This window comes from Capra hircus, chromosome 16, assembly GCF_001704415.2.
Source record: "Capra hircus breed San Clemente chromosome 16, ASM170441v1, whole genome shotgun sequence".
In the NCBI taxonomy this organism is placed as follows: Eukaryota; Metazoa; Chordata; class Mammalia; order Artiodactyla; family Bovidae; genus Capra; species Capra hircus.
The window spans coordinates 42,562,025-42,579,703 of record NC_030823.1 but is presented as its reverse complement, the minus strand read 5'-3'; positions in this window follow the sequence as shown (position 1 = coordinate 42,579,703).

Genomic DNA, 17,679 nt, shown 5'->3' with positions numbered 1-17,679 from the left:
CCTCATTAGCCTATGAAATAACCCACCCCTATAAAAACTGAAAACATCAGGGTATGCCCTGGTGCTTCTCTCACCTTCTGAGATAGCCCACACTCTGCCTGTGGAGTGTGTTTCTCTCCAAATGAGTCCACTTCTAACCTATCACTTTGTCTCTCACTGAATTCTTTCTGCAATGAAACCTGAGCTTCATTAAGTTCTGAGACCAGGGATGTGATCTCAGTTAAAAGACCACAGGTTCAAGTCCTGATCTGAGTTACACAGTTTCGGTTCATGTGTCAGCAAGTTCAGGATGGGGCTACTCGGGGCTTGACCGAGAGGTCAGGAGGCACCTGGGCCCCATCTCAGTTCTGGGTCCTGGGTCATTTGCATGGGCTCCATCTCAAGGTGGCCCTCCCCCCGCAGTGGCGATGACTGCCAGCCCTCCCAGCTCCTGTTTATCCTCAGTGATTTTTTCTTTCCCACGGTTTCTTCAAAAGTTCCAGGATGGAGCCTTATCGACTCAGGCCACCTGTCCCGGGGCTGGAGAGATGCGTCGTTGTGATGTTTTCATTTTCTGGTCACCTGTCCACTCAGGGGCTGGAGGCTGGGGTCAGTTCCACCCAACAGGGGGAAGGAGGGGAGGTTCCCAGAGGAAGGTCCAGGAGCCGCCACCGGGGATGGGGAAGGAGGGCCAGGCAGGGCAGACCTCAGATGGCCTCTGTGTTAGTTCCCTGTGCTGCTCTAACAAACTGTCACAAAATGACCCGTGTGTGTGTGTTTGTATGTGTGCGTTCAGTCACTGAGTCATGACTGACTCTTTGCGACCCCATCGACTATAGCCCCCCAGGCTCCTGTGTCCATGGAATTCCCCAGGCAAGAATGCTGGAGTGGGTTGCCATTTCCTACTCCAGGGGATCTTCCTGACCTAGGGATCTAACCCATGTACCCTGCATTGCAGGTAGATTCTTTACCACTCAGTTCAGTTCAGTCCAGTCACACAGTCGTGTCCAACTCTTTGCAACCCCACGGACTGCAGCACACCAGGCTTCCCTGTCCATTACCAACTCCCAGAGCTTGCTCAAGCTCTTGTCAGTTGAGCCGGGGATGCCATTCCACCATCTCATCCTCTGTCGTCCCCTTCTCCTGCTAGCACCACCTAAAACAACACAAATGTATTATCTTACAGTCTGGGGGCTACAGTCCTAAAATCAAGGTATCAGCAGAGCTGACTTATGGAGGCTCCAGGGCAGAATTTATTTCCTTGCCTTTTCCAATGCCTAGAGGCCACCTGCATCCCTTGACTCATGGCTCCTTCCTCCAACTCCTCTTTCTCTCTGCTCTGGCTGCCATACAAAATAGCACTGACGGGATGACTTGAAGAACAGAAATCTATGTGTTACACTTCTGAAGGCCAGGAAGTCCTGGATCAAGGTGCTGGTTTAATTCCTAGTGAGAATTCTCTTCCTGCCTTGTAAATGGTCACCTTCTCATTGTGGCCTCACATAGTCTTTCTTTAGCATATAAACACAAGTTGGGGGTGGAGATGGAGAGAAGAGTAAGAAGGAGGAAGAGGAGAAGAAGAAGAAAGAGGGACTCTTCCCTGGTGGTCCAGGGGCTATGACTCTGCTCCCAACGCAGGGGGCCTGGATTTGATTCCTGGTCAGGGAACTAGCTCCCACAAGCAGCAACTAAGATCCAGCACAGCCAAATAAAGTGAAGTCACTCAGTCATGTCCGACTCTGTGACCCCATGGACTGTAGCCTAACAGGCTCCTCCGTCCATGGTATTTTCCAGGCAAGAATATTGGAGTGGGTTGCAATTTCCTTCTCCAGGAGATCTTTCTGACTCAGGGATAGAACCCGGGTCTCCCACATTATAGGAAGATGCTTTGCCATCTGAGCCACCAGGGAAGTCCAACAGCCAAATAAATAAATAAATATTTAAAAAGAAAGAAGAAGGGGATGGGGAAGGAGGGCAGAGGGAGGAAGGGGAGGGGGAGAGAGGGAATGAGCAAAGGGAACAGGAGAAGGAAAGAGTGCAACCTCTCCAGTGTCTCGTCTTCTAAAGACACTAATCCTGTCTGGTCAGGGCCCCATCCTTACGACCTTGTTTAATCTCAGGGAGTTTCTTAGAAGCGCCATCTCCAACTATAGCCACACTGGAGTTAGGGGAGTTGTTAGGGATTAAATATGTGGATTCTGGGGGGATGTGACATTTAGCTCATGACTGTCTCTCTCTTTCTGACCCTCCTGCCTCTCCTTTATAAGGACCTTGTGACCATGTGGGGCTCACCTGGATAATACAGGCTAAGCTTGCATCTCAAGGCCTTTCATCACATCTATAAAGTGCCTTTTGCCAGCAAACTCATATCGTCACAGGTTCAGGGGATTCGGAAGCAGACATCTCTGGGCAGCCCTTATTCTACCTCCTCCCCTGCAAGGATTAGCCCTGTGTCCATCTTAATGCCAGTCCTAACTCTTGCTAGTGACAAATTATTCGGTCCTGCCTCAGAGAACCATACAGCCTTTTAGATCCTGCAGTTGGAACCCTGTCCCTTACCTTTGCAAATGGAACCTAGCACTCAGCCCAGTGGCAGACAGAAAACCTTCTCCTGATTGGAAGGGGGCAGGGCAGAGCCGAGGCCCAGTGCTGCTGAAAGCCCAGAGGACACTGGTACCTGGAGCATCACTGTCACCCATTGCCCCAGGAAGCCAACAGAAGGTACAGTGAGAGGGAAGGACCTGCTGGAAGGAGGGAGGGACTCAACTGCTCCCAAACTTTCTGACCCACCTACATGGACTCAGGAAAGAATTCCAGATCAGTAAAAGAGCGTTAAGATCCCCCCAAAAGAAAAAGAAATGATACAGATGAACTTACAAAACAGAAAGAAACTCACAGACTTAGAGAACGAACTTATGGTTGCCAGGGGGAAGGATGGGGGGAAGGGATAGTTAGGGAGTTTGGGATGGACCATGGAGAGCAAGGAGATCAAACCAGTCAGTTCTAAAGGAAATCATCCCTGAATACTCATTGGAAGGACTGATGCTGAAGCTGAAACTCCAATAATTTGGCCTCCTGATGCGAAGAGCTGACTCACTGGAAAAGACCCTGATGCTGGGAAAGATTGAGGACAGGAGGAGAAGGGGATGACAGAGGATGAGATGGTTGGATGGCATCATCGACTCCATGGACATGAATCTGAGCAAACTCCAGAAGATGGTGAAGGACAGGGAAGCCTGGAGTGCTGCAGTCCATGGGGTCAAAAGAGTCGGACACAATTGAGTGACTCAACAGCAACAACAAATATTTTAAATGGATAACCAACAAGAACCTACTGTACAGCAAAGGGAACTCTGCTCAATATTATGTGGCAGCCTGGATAGGAGATGAGTTTGGAAAATGGATACATGTATATGTATCCATGTATATGGCTGAGTCCCTTCACTGTCCACCTGAAACTATCACAACATTGCTTGATAATTGGCTATACCCCAATACAAAACAAAAAGTTTAAAAAACAAACAAACAAAAAGATTCCCCCAAAGTGAGTGATTTACGAGAGGAGAGGGAGGTGGATACCAAAATGGTCACACCCCTGAGCTGGCACCTCCAGGACTAACTCCACGCTCAGCAGTGTCCTGGCAGCCTCCTCTCGGCCGTTAGGACCCCAGCAGTGGTGTTTGTGGACAAGGCTCTGGGCCTGCAGAAGCATTCTGGTCTCAGCAAACCCCAGGAAGGGGAAGGACTCCCCAGTAGAGCACCCTGGCCAAGGCTGATGCCCTGTTGCTCTCCGCTACCCTCGGGGCCTCTCTGTAAAAGCCCAGCCCTGCCCCCCACATCCTGTCCAGCTGGACTCCAGGGGACTGAGGCCTCCACAGCTTAGGTCACCCTGCTTGCGCTGGGCCCTGAGGCTCCTGTCCTGGGGAGGAACAGGTCCCTCCAGGCTGGGGGCTAGATGAGCTCCTGGACCCGGCAGGCTTCTCCCCTGGAATGGATTCCAGAGTCCAGAATCCTCCACTCAACCATCAGTGACCAGCAGCTGGAGAGATTGAAAAGGACTCTTTGGTGAAGTCAGAGGCTGAGCAGCGCCCTTGTTTGGAGCGGACAAGCCCAGGCACTGCTCAGCTGGCACAGGGCCCCTGGCCAAGGCCGGCCAGCCACACCCTTGGACAAGCCAGGTTTTTCCTGAGTGGAAGCAGGGTTCAAATCCCATGTGCTCTGCAGGACCCAGGAGTCAGGCAGGCCATCCGGGTCCCGTAGGAAAGGTGGGGAATGCTGGCCGGCAGCCGGGGAGGGGAGGGGAGAGGATGCGGAGACGCTTCCAGGCTGCTTCTCCACCCTCCTGAGTCACACGGGAACGTTTGAGACCAGAGGCAGGTGGCCTGGGCGGGGAAGGGGGGCAGGGGGAGCTGTGGGGATGGGAACCTTCTCACATTCCCTGCTAGGATCACCGTGGTGATAGGAGGAGGGGGGTGTGGAGGGGGCAAGGGAAGCTGGGAAGAGGTGGAGAGGAGGGTCAGCTGCAACTTCAGCCTGTTCGCTGCTTCCTCTCCTCCCCACCTCCCTCCTGGCCAGGGACGTGGCCCACCAAGACCTCATTCTCTGGACACACTGGCAGGCCCCACCCACAGGACAGGGGACTGGCCTCCCCACTCCCCTCGGATCCCAGGGCAGCCTGGACTCACATTCACCCCACCCCCACGGACTTCTCCTTCACTCTACCCCAAACATCAAGCCAGGCAGGCCCTTGCAGGGCAGTAAACACCACTCTCATCTCTGTCTTGGCATCATGGCACAGATTCTTTCCAGTCCCCACTATGCCCCAACGGGGTCCCTCACAAATTAGTAACTAAGCAACCAGCAAGAGCTGCCTTGCATGACCCTGGAAGACGTGACTAGGGATCAGCCTGGGTTCCCCCCACCAAGCCCCTGTCTGAGCTTTTAATGGGAGCCACCCCCAAGCCCCCTCCCAGAGAGGATCCCACTGTCCCTGGGATCCACAGGCTGTTTCTGGGCACTATCCTTGTTTGCCATTTGGTGCTTCAAGCAAGAAGAGCCCTGTTTTGCCAGCTGCTGGCTGGCACCTCGGTCCATCCTGCAGCTGGAGGCCCAAGCAGGGAGCCCTGAGAAGCCCTATGAAGTCCCGTCTGGGCTGACAGCCCTTCTCCGTGGCCTCCTACGAGGGGATCCCACTGCCTCTGGTGTGGACAAACACCCCCAGAGCTCCGAAAAGTGCAGCCATCTTTCCAGAAAACATGCAACCAGGCTGGGCCTCCTGGCAGCCGCTGCATGCAGTTCTTAGGGCTAGACCCACTGGGGCCGATGGCTCTCTGCAAACTGACATGGGCTTTGGGGTGCAAAGAGGAACCAGAAGACCTCAGGGTGCCGAGCTCAGCCCCACCCTGACCACCTCCTACACAGGCAGGACTGAGGAGAACCTGACGGGGTGGGGTGGGGGGGGCAGTGTTTAGTGCCTTGTACCCAGGCTTAGAGGGCGGGCAGCGGGGATTAGTCAAAGATTCCAAGTTGGGTCCGTGGCCAGCCCAATCATGGGGATCTTCTCCAAGTGAAAACCTCGGCCTGGGCTTAGATGGAAGTTGGCCTATGAGCTGGAAAGAGCCTGGTCCACCTGGCTGGAGATGTTGATGGCCCAGGCCACGCCAACCTTCAGGGGTCTGGAGCAGGGAGGAGTTTGGCTTTGCTATCTCTGCCCCTGGAGGAGAGGGGTTCCTTCCTGCCAGGACACACAAGGGGTTTGGGGACCAGCAACTGAGCCTCCAGTTCAGCTGCCCACAAACATCCCTGAACAATGCTCTCTGCCAAGCCCTGTGGATGGTGGTGAGATGTGGAAATAGACAGAACCAGTCCCTATCTTAGAGGAATTCCCAGGAGACAGGTAAATGGCATCACAGATGTACAGAAGCCCAGAGAAGCCACTGAGAACCACTGGAGAAGGACCCCTGAGCTGAGCCTTGCACGATGGGGAGACTGGGTCAGCAGGAAGGGGTGAGGATGCTGAGAGAGGCCTCTGCAGGGGTGAGGGGGGCCAGGGCTCATTTATTCAGCCATCCCCTCCCAGTGCCCCCCACGTGCCAGGCCCTGGGAGGCGTGAGCCAGCGCACAGCCCCCTACTCTGAAGCCTCTGTCATCCAGGAGGCCGGAGGCCACAGCTGCACCTGCCCGGCTGGCGGCCAGGGGAAGTGACTCGCCTCCCAGGCTCCTGCAGGCTGCATCTCGAGGGAGCCCACAGGAAAGAGTTTGCAAGTTTTATGGCCACTGAAGTCAGCTTGGGCCTGGGCCGGGCGCAGGCCAAGCCGGCCGGTTCTAATTAGAGGACTGGGCTCCTTGCAGTGGCCCTCGGGGCTGGGGGCGATGCCAGGTTTGCAGAACGGCCAGCACTGTTTTGTACTGGTATCTCCCGGCAACGGGGGCCACTCTGATGGCGGGGAGACACCCTGGGAGCTGGTGAGAGCCAAGGCCAGCCTGCTGCACGGCCTGTGAGCAGCCAGGCCTGGTTGCCCTGGGCTGGAGCTGGGCCTCCTACCCTTGCCGGCCCCTCGAGGGACTGAGCTTGGGGAGCATCAGTCCCTGTAGGGCTGAGGAACCACTGCCCTCTCCTGCCCATGGCACCAGGGCCAGGACCCGAAAGGATGAAGGCAGAGCCTGGTACTGGCAATTACTTTATTGCCTTAGGTTGCCCTGAGCTGGCATTCTAATACCATGCCTGGCTCATGCATAGTAGGTGCTCAAAATAATGGAGGACAATGGGAAGTGGGAGGGAGGTTCAAGAGGGAGGGGACATATGTATACCTATGGCTGACTCACGTTGATGTATGGCAGAAACCAACATCATACTGGAAAACAATTATCCTCCAATTAGTGTGTTAGTGATAGTGCTCAGTTCAGTTGCTCAGCCATATCTGACTCTTCGCGACCCCATGGACTGCAGCACGCCAGGCTTTCCTGTCCATTACCAACCCCACCAAGTTCCTCTGTCCATGGGATTTCTCAAGCAAGAATACTGGAGTGGGTTGCCATTTCCTTCTCCAGGGGATCTTCCCAATCCAGGGATCAAACCTGAGTCTTCTGAGTTGGCAGGTGTTTTCTTTACTAATAAGGGAAGCCCAATCCTCCAATTAAAAATAAATTTAAAAAATTTTAAAAAGAAGCCCAAAAAAATAATAATAATGAAGGACAAATAACTGGAATCCAACGTCCAGACAATGCCTAGTACACAGTTGGTGCTCAAAAAACATAGTCTGAATAGCCAAATCCAGTGGTTAGAACTTTGCCTGGCCTATGGCAGGAGCTCACTGTGAATGGGTTGAAGGAAGGAAGCAATGACGCCATTGGCTAGAAGCAGGTACCCTGCTGTGCTTCTCCCTGCCCCCACCCCACCCTGCATCCCCAGTGCCCAAGCCGGAGGTTCCTGCCCCACTGCTGGGGGTGGGGGTGGGGGAGAGACGCCCGCAGGCAGCTGGTCAGACAGTGTGAGTCTGGCCTTTGAGTGCTATTCCCGGCAGTTCCTCTGATTCACAGCTGTCCCAGGAACAGTCATGGCTGTGTCAATAAATATTGGTGACTCTCAATGACCTCTCCGTCTCGCAGGGCTGTTTGGGCCTTCCTGCTCCAAAAACCCAGTCCAGGCCATTGTTATTCCAGCCTGTGTATAACTCCTCTGGCCAGTGAGAGGGCCTCGGAGAATGAATGACCCTGCTGAGCTGATAATCCAGGAAGCATGTGCCGTGTCCCAGCTTTGCCTTTTCACATACCCACAGCTCCCCAGACCGCCTGGGAATTTGTGAGCCTGGATGCAGACAGTTGGGCGATGTTGGGACCCGAGGCAGAAAGATATTCAACTTTGATCCTGCCCTTCCCCCCGCACCCCTGCCTTGAGTGTCCATTGTCTCCCTTCATGATCTGAATGGACAATATCATGTCACAGATGGACACCACACGCTGGGCAGAGACAAGTTGCCCTTGCGGTTTTCAAGGTCCTCACTTTCCATGGTTTAGACTCAAGAGTTAGAATTTGCAGTATTTCCTCTATTGTACCCTCTTTATGGGGACAGCACAGTTATGAGCACAGGGGATTTCCTGTCATCTCCTAGATTCAACTTCAAGAAATATTTATTGCCTGCTACCTATATGCCTTGAATTCTGGGGAACACAACCAAACCAAAGACAGACTCAGCCCAAGCCTCAGAGAGCTGGCAAAGCAGATGGTTAAAGAAGCTATTGCTTAGAGAAGGATTAGGGCTTTGGTGGGCAAGCTCAGATGCTACCAAAGAATCACGAAGACAAAAAGGGCCTGCGACCAACCACCATATCTAATTCTTGTTTGGATTCTGGATTAAAGCAAAATAAGGCTGGTCACTAATTTTAGGGACTATTGGGGAATAAAATTATGTATTGCATATTGGATCATATTCCTGCATCAAAGTTAAATGCTTGGGCATAAAAATGGAATTTGGGCCATGCAGGAGACTGATCTTGATCTTAGAAGGCCCTTGTTTAAATATTCAGGAGACGGGACTTTCCTGCCAATGGTTAAGACTCTGAGCTCCCAATGCAGGGGGCCCAGGTTCCATCCCTAGTTAAGGAACTAGATTCCGCAGGCCTCAGAGGAGATCATGTATGCTACAACTAAGACCTGGTACAGCCAAATAAATTTTATAAAGAAATATTCAGGAGTGAGGGTCATCGTGTCTGTGATTGGCTTGAATATGTGGTTGTCATCGAGGAGTCATCACCTGCAGGCTGAGCAGGAATTAGCTGAGAAAAGCAGGGAGAAAGTACACAGGACTCGGGTTAGCCTGGCAGAGGCCAGCACTCAGGAGTGGCTGCAGAGAGAACACGTGGGAGGCAGGACATCCTAGGACGTGGCAGGCAGGAGGCAGCCAGAAGGCAGGACGAGGATGGTGGTGGTGGGTGTGGAGAGAAGCAGGGGTAACTGAGGTAGTATTGACAATGCATGGTGCTGGATTGTATGTGGGGAGAGGAGTTGTGGAAAGGTCGAGAGACCTCCTGGTTTCTGGCATGAGATCCAGGACAATGGAGGTACCACAGTCAGAGACCTGACTTGGAGAGAAGCAGATTTCGAGTGGGAGAAGGTCTGGGCTCGGATCAGACTTGTCAAGTTTGGGGGTTGTCAGTTCAGTTCAGTCGCTCAGTCGTGTCTGACTCTTCGTGACCCCACGGACTGCAGCACACCAGGCTTCCCTGTCCATAACCGACTCTCAGAGCTTGTTCAAACCCATGTCAATCAAGTTGGTGATGCCATCCAACCATCTCATCCTCTATTGCCCCCTTCTCCTCCTGCTTTCAGTCATTCCCAGCATCAAGGTCTTCTCCAATGAGTCAGTTCTTTGCATCAGGTGACCAAAGTATTGGAGTTTCAGGTTCAGCATCAGTCCTTCCAATGAATATTCAGGACTGATTTCGTCTAGGATTTCTCTGGTGCTTGTAGGACATCTCAATTAGAGTTCCAGGTGTCTTAGGGGTAAAGAATCCTCCTGCCAATGGAGGAGATGCAGGAGATGAGTTTGACTCCTGGGTAGGGAAGATCCCTGCAGGTGGAAATGCCCACCCACTCCAGCAATCTTACCTGGGAAATCCCATGGACAGAGGAGCCTGGCGGGCTACAGTCCATGGGGTCGGAAAGAGCTGGACATGACTGAACACGCGTGCACGACATGCACTACCCCCAAAAAACTGGGAAACCAGAACTCTGACCTCAGAAATGGGCTGTGGGATGCTGTGTCCTTCAGCAATGCCATCCAGCCTGACGAGGACAGATGGAAGGACGTCTAGAACAGAAAATGTGTGACTGCCCATCCCGGGGCTGTTTTCCCAGTTTCCTCCCCATCTGCCTGGAGGGATGGGCGGGGCTGGGACCCTGGGACGGTGACATCCTCCATCCCCACAGGGCTCTCAACAGGAGCCAGGATCCCGACATGCACCCAGAGGCCACCCGCCTCCTGTCACTGGTCTGACTTCCCAGAACTCAGTGGAAACGAAGCCACACACTTCAGCCTGGACTTTCTGTGTTCCCACTTGTCTTGTTTATTTATCACCAGGGCAATGCTGTGGCAAGATTTGATCAAATGGGAGCAGGCTGGGCCAATGTCAGGAATCAGGCTGTGCGCCTGGGCTCTTCCTGGCTACCTGCAGGTGAACACCTCCCCCCACTATTTAGTAGTCACTCAGCACATAGTTACTGAGCACCTACTGTGTTTCAAGCATCATCCTTTTTTTTTTTTAAACCAAAGAAGATTTTTTTTCTCTCTTTCTTTCTAATTTTTTGAATTATGAAAGTGTAAGAATACATTTACAGAGACCTGGAAAATACAGAACAGAGTTACACGTAGTTCTACTATATATTCAAATTCTTTTTTTATATTACAATTCTTTTTAAGTAGCTAAATCAAGATTTTTAGTTGGAGTTTCAATATCAAACCCTCAAAAATTAATAGAATGAACAGACAGAAAAGTAGGAGGATATAGTAGACCTGAAAAGCACCATGAACCAATTCAACATAATTAAGATTTATACAATTTTCACACAACAGTAGGATACATATTCTATTCAGGTTCCCATTGACTAAACTAGAAGACACTGAAACATATCCGAGGACATAAGATCGAGTGCAAAAGCTTGATGGTCTAAAGGTATTGAAATCCTACAGAGTCTGTTCTCTTATCACTGTGGAATTAGGTTAGAAAACAACATCCAAAGATATTTCAAAATTACCCACATATTTTCAAGTGCAATGTGACATTTACCAAGAGAGATCTTAGACTTAGCCATTGAAAGCCTCAATAAAGTTGGAAGACTGAAAATGGCAACATTCTTTTTTTAAAGAAAGTGTTTATTTGGCCGCACTGAGTCCTAGTTCCAGCACACAGGATCTTTGATCTTCATTATGGCATGCAGGATTTTTTAGTTGCAGCATGTGGGATCCTAGTTCCCTAACCAGGGATTGAACCCAGGCCCTCTGCATTTAAAGTGCAGAGTCTTAACCACTAGACCACCAGGCAAGACCCTCCAGACATCATTCTAGATGCTGGCAATAGACTAGCAGGTAAAACAAGAGGCTGAGCTATACTAATAATCATTTCTTATTGTGATAAATAAGTAACAAAATACAGATAATAATGGGTAAGCATGTGATCATGCCTACTATTTATGGAGCACTCCGTATACACCAGGCTCTATGCCCAGTGTCCTCCTTCAACCTTCTCAACCACCTATGTGTACTAGTAATGTCCCCACTTGACAGAGGGGACAACACAGGCTCAGAGAAGCTAGGAGCCAGCCGCCCTTCGGTAGGTGGGAGTTAAGAAGTTTGAGGCTCGATCCTGGCCTAGGTCTGCCCTCAGAGGTTCAGCCTGATGCCTCTGCGTCCTTCAGCTCCTTGGATCCTCCTCAAGGCTGCAACTGACCACCTTGCTCCAAGCAACCCCACCCAGGGGGATGGCTAGAAAAGAGGACCCAGGGGCCAGTTCAGGCAGATGTGGGTGGCACAGAGTTGCCAAGTGTTGTGAGACTAAAAAGTTATTGGTTGTTTATCTAAAATTCTAATGTAACTGGAAGTCTTATTTCCACTAGTGAATCCACTAGTCGTAGGGGTTGGGGTGCAGAGCAAGGTGGGCGTTCCCAGCAGGAAAAAACATGGGAAAGGGGTTTTGGGGGAAACATCCCAGGAAGATTCACCTTCGGGCCGCTTGTTTGTCTATAACTGAAGTCTCGTTGATTTATGATATCATGTCAGTTTCAGGTATCCAGCAAAGTGATTCAATTATAATAAATAACCTGTGTATGTATGCGTGTGTGCTCAGTTGCTCAGTGGTATCTGACTCTTTGCAGCCCCATGGACTGCAGCTCACCAGGCTCCTCTGTCCATGGGATTTCCCAGGCAAGAATACTGGAGTGGGTTCCATTTCCCCTTTCAGGGGATCTTCCTGACCCAGGGATCGAACATGTGTCCCTGTGTCTCCTGCATTGGCATATGGATATCTTTACCACTGAGCCTCCTGGGAAGCCCATGTACATATCTATATTCTTTTTGCCCATTCTTTTCTACTATAGCTTGTTATAAGACATTAAGAAGAGGTGGCAAGAATACACAGGAGAACTAAACAAAAAAGATCTTCACAACCCAGATAATCATGATGGTGTGATCACTCACCTAGAGCCAGACATATTGGAATGTGAAGTCAAGTGGGCCTTAGAAAGCATCACTACAAACAAAGCTAGTGGAGGTGATGGAATTCCAGTTGAGCTATTTCAAATCCTGAAAGATGATGCTGTGAAAGTGCTACACTCTATATGCCAGCAAATTTGGAAACCTCAGCAGTGGCCACAGGACTGGAAAAGATCAGTTTTCATTCTAATCCCAAAGAAAGGCAATGCCAAAGAATGCTCAAAATACCACACAATTGCACTCATCTCACATGCCGACAAAGTAATGCTCAAAATTCTCCAAGCCAGGCTTCAGCAATATGTGACCCGTGAACTTCCCGGTGTACAAGCTGGTTTTAGAAAAGGCAGAGGAACCAGAGATCAAATTGCTAACATCTGCTGGATCATGAAAAAAGCAAGAGAGTTCCAGAAAAACATCTATTTCTGCTTTATTGACTATGCCAAAGCCTTTGACTGTGTGGATCACAATAAACTGTGGAAAATTCTGAAAGAGATGGGAATACCAGACACCTGACCTGCCTCTTGAGAAACTTATATGCAGGTCAGGAAGCAACAGTTAGAACTGGACATGGAACAACAGACTGGTTCCAAATAGGAAAAGGCGTACGTCAAGGCTGTATATTGTCACCCTGCTTATTTAACGTCTATGCAGAGTACATCATGAGAAATGCTGGGCTGGAAGAAGCACAAGCTGGTATCAAGATTGCCAGGAGAAATATCAATAACCTCAGATATGCAGATGACACCACCCTTATGGCAGAAAGTGAAGAGGAACTAAAAAACCTCTTGATGAAAGTGAAAGAGGAGAGTGAAAAAGTTGGCTTAAAGCTCAACATTCAGAAAACGAAGATCATGGCATCTGGTCCCATCACTTCATGGGAAATAGATGGGGAAACAGTGGAAAGTGTCAGACTTTATTTTGGGGGGCTCCAAAATCACTGCAGATGGTAATTGCAGTCATGAAATTAAAAGACGCTTGCTCCTTGGAAGGAAAGTTATGACCAACCTAGATAGCATATTCAAAAGCAGAGACATTATCTTGCCAACAAAGGTCCATCTAGTCAAGGCTATGGTTTTTCCAGGAGTCATGTATGGATGTGAGAGTTGGACTGTGAAGAAAGCTGAGCACTGAAGAATTGATGCTTTTGAACTCTGGTGTTGCAGAAGACTCTTGAGAGTCCCTTGGACTGCAAGGAGATCCAACCAGTCCATCCTAAAGGAGATCAGTCCTGGGTGTTCATTGGAAGGACTGATGCTGAAGCTGAAACTCCAGTACTTTGGCCACCTCATGCGAAGAGTTGACTCATTGGAAAAGACACTGATGCTGGGAGGGATTGGGGGCAGGAGGAAAAGGGGACGACAGAGGATGAGATGGCTGGATGGCATCACCGACTTGATGGACATGAGTTTGGGTAAGCTCCGGGAGTTGGTGATGGACAGGGAGGCCTGGCGTGCTGTGATTCATGGGGTCGCAAAGAGTTGGACATGACTGAGCAACTGAACTGAACTGATAAGACATTGAATATAGTTCCCTGTGCTACACAGTAAATCCTTGTCATTTACCTCTTTTATATATGAAAACATGTATCTGTTAATCTCATACTCCCAATTTATCCCTTGCCCCACCTACGGGCCTTTTATATAAAGTCTGAAAAGCTGACTTGGCTACTGGCTGACCTCACCAGTCCCACCGGGGCCAGTTCAAACCTGCCAGGCAGGGGGTGCATGACCTGAGTCAAAAACTCACAGCACTCCATCAATTGTTAGGGTGCTCAGGTTAGTGCTCTGTGGTGACCTAAAGGGGTGGGGGAATGGGAGGTCCAAGAGTGAGAGGATATGTGTATACATACACTGATTCACTTTGTTGTGCAGCAGAAACTAGCACAACATTGTAAAGCAATTATACTTGTGAAAAAAAATAAAGCACCTACTATAGCAATCATCCCCACCTGCAGACTGGTCCTGCCACAGGGGACGTGCTTTTAGCTTCTGCCTGGTCAGGTCGGGGGGGGGGGGGCGTCCTTGCAGCCTTTGAATCTCCCTCCTAGCTCACTCTCCCAGAATGATGCTCATGCAGGTTCTCAGACATTCGAGAACCTTTCCTTCCTGTCACCTAGAAGTTCAGGCATGAGCTTCCTGTCTCCTGATGGCTTTCATTCAACCAACATTTGCTTATGAGCTTCACTAGTACAAGAGTGACATGTGAGCCTGGCTTAGTGCTTCTTATTTACAACAGTAACTAGGACACTTCCTCATCTAGTCCCCCACATGCTGCCAACCCCACCCCCACCGATTCCAGCCACACTCTAGAGCTGCTGGGGCCTGTCCCTTCTGCCTAGAACACTGCCTCCACAAGACAAAGAAAGATAAATGAGATAGATGACTAGCACCTAGCCCAGAGCTGCACAGGCAGGATGTTTTGTGAATAAATGGATGACTCAGTGTGAAGGGCTCAGTGTCTAATATTTCGCTTGCTAGGCTGGACTCACCCTGAACGTGCCCCTCGAGGTCACCCCTCACACACACACACAAGGCCATCTAGGCCCACAGTCCAGCCCTTCCAAACAGCTCAGTCCAGGTTCACCTGCGTTGTCTGGGTCATCTCCAGATGGACCAGCCCAAACCTGGAGGCTCCCACCCTGGGTTCTCAAATGCTTCACCTGGCACACATACCTGTGTGCCATATAGCCCCAAGGATGCCCAGCAAAAGTGACTTGATGGGCAGGGAGATGGACCCTCCAGGTCATGGTTACAAGAACCAGTTCCCACCTCAGCTCAGACACACACGTTACCTTCCCATAGTGCTCTGGGGCCATCAGCTGAACTGACACTGCAGATGGAACACCGTCTCTATGTTAAGAATTTTGACATGCACACTCACATTCTGCGCTGGGCTAGTGTTTAACAACTGGCTCTCTGAGGGGGAGGTATGTCCATAAATATATGTGCATACGTTAAGTATAAACTTTACTACAAATAAACACTTGATTACTAAATCCACCTCAACAAAAGAAATCACTCATGTCATTGAAGAGTGAGTGCCATTCTGACATGAAGGTTGATTAACATTTCCATTTAGTGAGGAAGAGAGAAACAGTGAAGATGTGTATTGGAACTTCACTTTTTTGCTGAATTGCATCAGTGCTTAGGGCCTCCCAATGTCTCGGCAGTAAAGAATCCCCTTACGATACAGGAGACATGGGTTCAATCCCTGGGTCAGGAAGATTCTCTGGAAAAGGGCATGCGTACCCACTCGAGTATTCTTGCAGGACAGAGGAACCTGACGGGCTGCAGTCCCTGGGGTGACAAAGAGTCGGACAAGACTGAGACAACTTAGCACGCACGCACACATCACAGTGTTTGAACACAGGAAGAATATGTTCTTAATTTTTTTGTGCTATTCACAGTGCACATTCACCAGAGACATGACTCACTTTCAAGTTTAACCTACATTATCATATTCTCCATCACTCTCTTAAACCTATAAAATCAACAGGACAACAAAGCAAGCCCTGATTAATAGTGTTTACCAACTTCCTTGGTGTGAATCTTCCATCATAAGTGATTCCAAGCCACTGAATTGGCGTCACCAGCCGTGGAACTGACTGCGGCTGCCACTGCAGTCTTTCCAGATATAAATCAACTCAAGGGCAAAGACAACAGTAACACACAGTAAAATATTAAGTGATGACTTCTGAGTAGTTGCTTTCTTTTTAATGCAATCTATTGAATCATAAGTTGTAAAACTAAATTGTTAATGATGATCATATTTAACCACAGGCTCACAAAATTCCTGAAAAGTGACCATTCCACTGTCATGAGGCAGTACAAGTCAGCTCCCACAATCCAATGAGTACAGATCTCATTCCCCTACAGCTCTGTAGAACAGGTTTTACTCTCCCTGTTTCACTAATCAGGATGTTGAAGCTCAGAGGCCACTAGTTAAGTGCTTGGGCCCAGGATGGTCTGGTGCCAAGGTGACTTTAGACACCCATCTGTCGCTCAGCTGATGTGAACAGGGACTGAACCACAGGTGTGTTTGGGGGTTTGCTGTTGTGTCAGGAATCTGTGAACACCCTATCTCAGTCTGATGTGGCCTCAGACATCACAGCCCCAGCAGGCAGAATCCACGAAAACAAAGTTAACAACAGCCTTCAAGAGAAGATAACATGGCAGCAGATTTTTCCCTCCCATAATATAATACAGGGGAGCTTTGCCCATTGAGTTCTAAGAAGAGAGGTCAGGGATTTCCCTGGTGGTCCACAGGCTAAGACTCTGTGCTCACAATGCAGGGGGCCTGGGTTTGATCCCTGGTCAAGGAGCTAGATCCCACATGCAGCAACTAAGACCTGGCACAGACAAATAGATAATTTTTTTTCAATTTTTAATTAAAATTAAAAAAAGAGGGGTCAAGGGCTTTCCCTGGTCCTCCAGTGATTAAGACTCTGCACTTCCAATGCAGGGGGCACAGGTTCAACCTCTGGTCAAGGAACTAAAGCCCCACATGCTGTGTGTGTGATGAAAGAACAAACAAGAGCATAAGCATTAAAAAAAGAGGCAGGGGTCACATCTCACAGCCCAAATGCTGAAACTCTCCAGCCAAAAACAGTTCAAAAGTGCGGGGTCGGGCCTCAAGGTTCCTCAAGCTCAAGACTACTGACCTTTGGGACTGGACTTTCTTGGTTATACTGGAAGGGAGCTGTCCTGGGCATCAGAGGATATTGAGAGGCACCCCCAGCCTCTGCCCACTATATGACCTGAGTGGGCATAACACCCCAACCTAGAGGTATGACAACGACCAGAAGTGTCTCTAGACATTGCCAAATGTCCCTGGGCAAGGGGTGGAGGAGAGGAGGGAAGAATCACCACGCTGAGAACTGTCAGGCTCAGGAAAAGAGGGGCAAGGGAACCCAGCTCAGACTGGACATATGGAGGGACAGACTGATGAATGATCTACGTGTGCCCTGGGCCCCAGACTTGGCCTAGGACCACTGGCTGAGCAACAAGAAGCCTTGGCCAGAGTGGAAGAGCCCAGGGAACTCTGAGAGCCAGCATAACTCACTCCAGCGGACTGCCAGCCTTGAGTCTTGATGTCTGGGCTTTTTCTAGAATGGTAGTCTTGCAGATTTGTATGAGTGTGAGGCCCAGAACTGTGCACTTCTTTCAGATTCACCAGCTGTGTCTCTGATTAATTTCATAGCTATGGAGGGACTTCCCTGGTGGTCCAGCGGATACGAATCTGTCTACCAATGCAGGAGACATGGGTTGGACCCCTAGTCGGGCAAGATTCTGCATACCACAGAGCAACCAAGCCCATGCGTCACAACTACTGAGTCGGTGTGCTGCAACTACTGAAGCCCATGCACCTGGAATCCACGCTCCACAACAGGAGAAGCCGCCACAACGAGAAGCCCAAGCACCACAACCAGAGAGTGGCCCCTACTCACAGCAACCAGACAAACCCTGCTCACAGCAACAAAGACCCAGTGCGACCA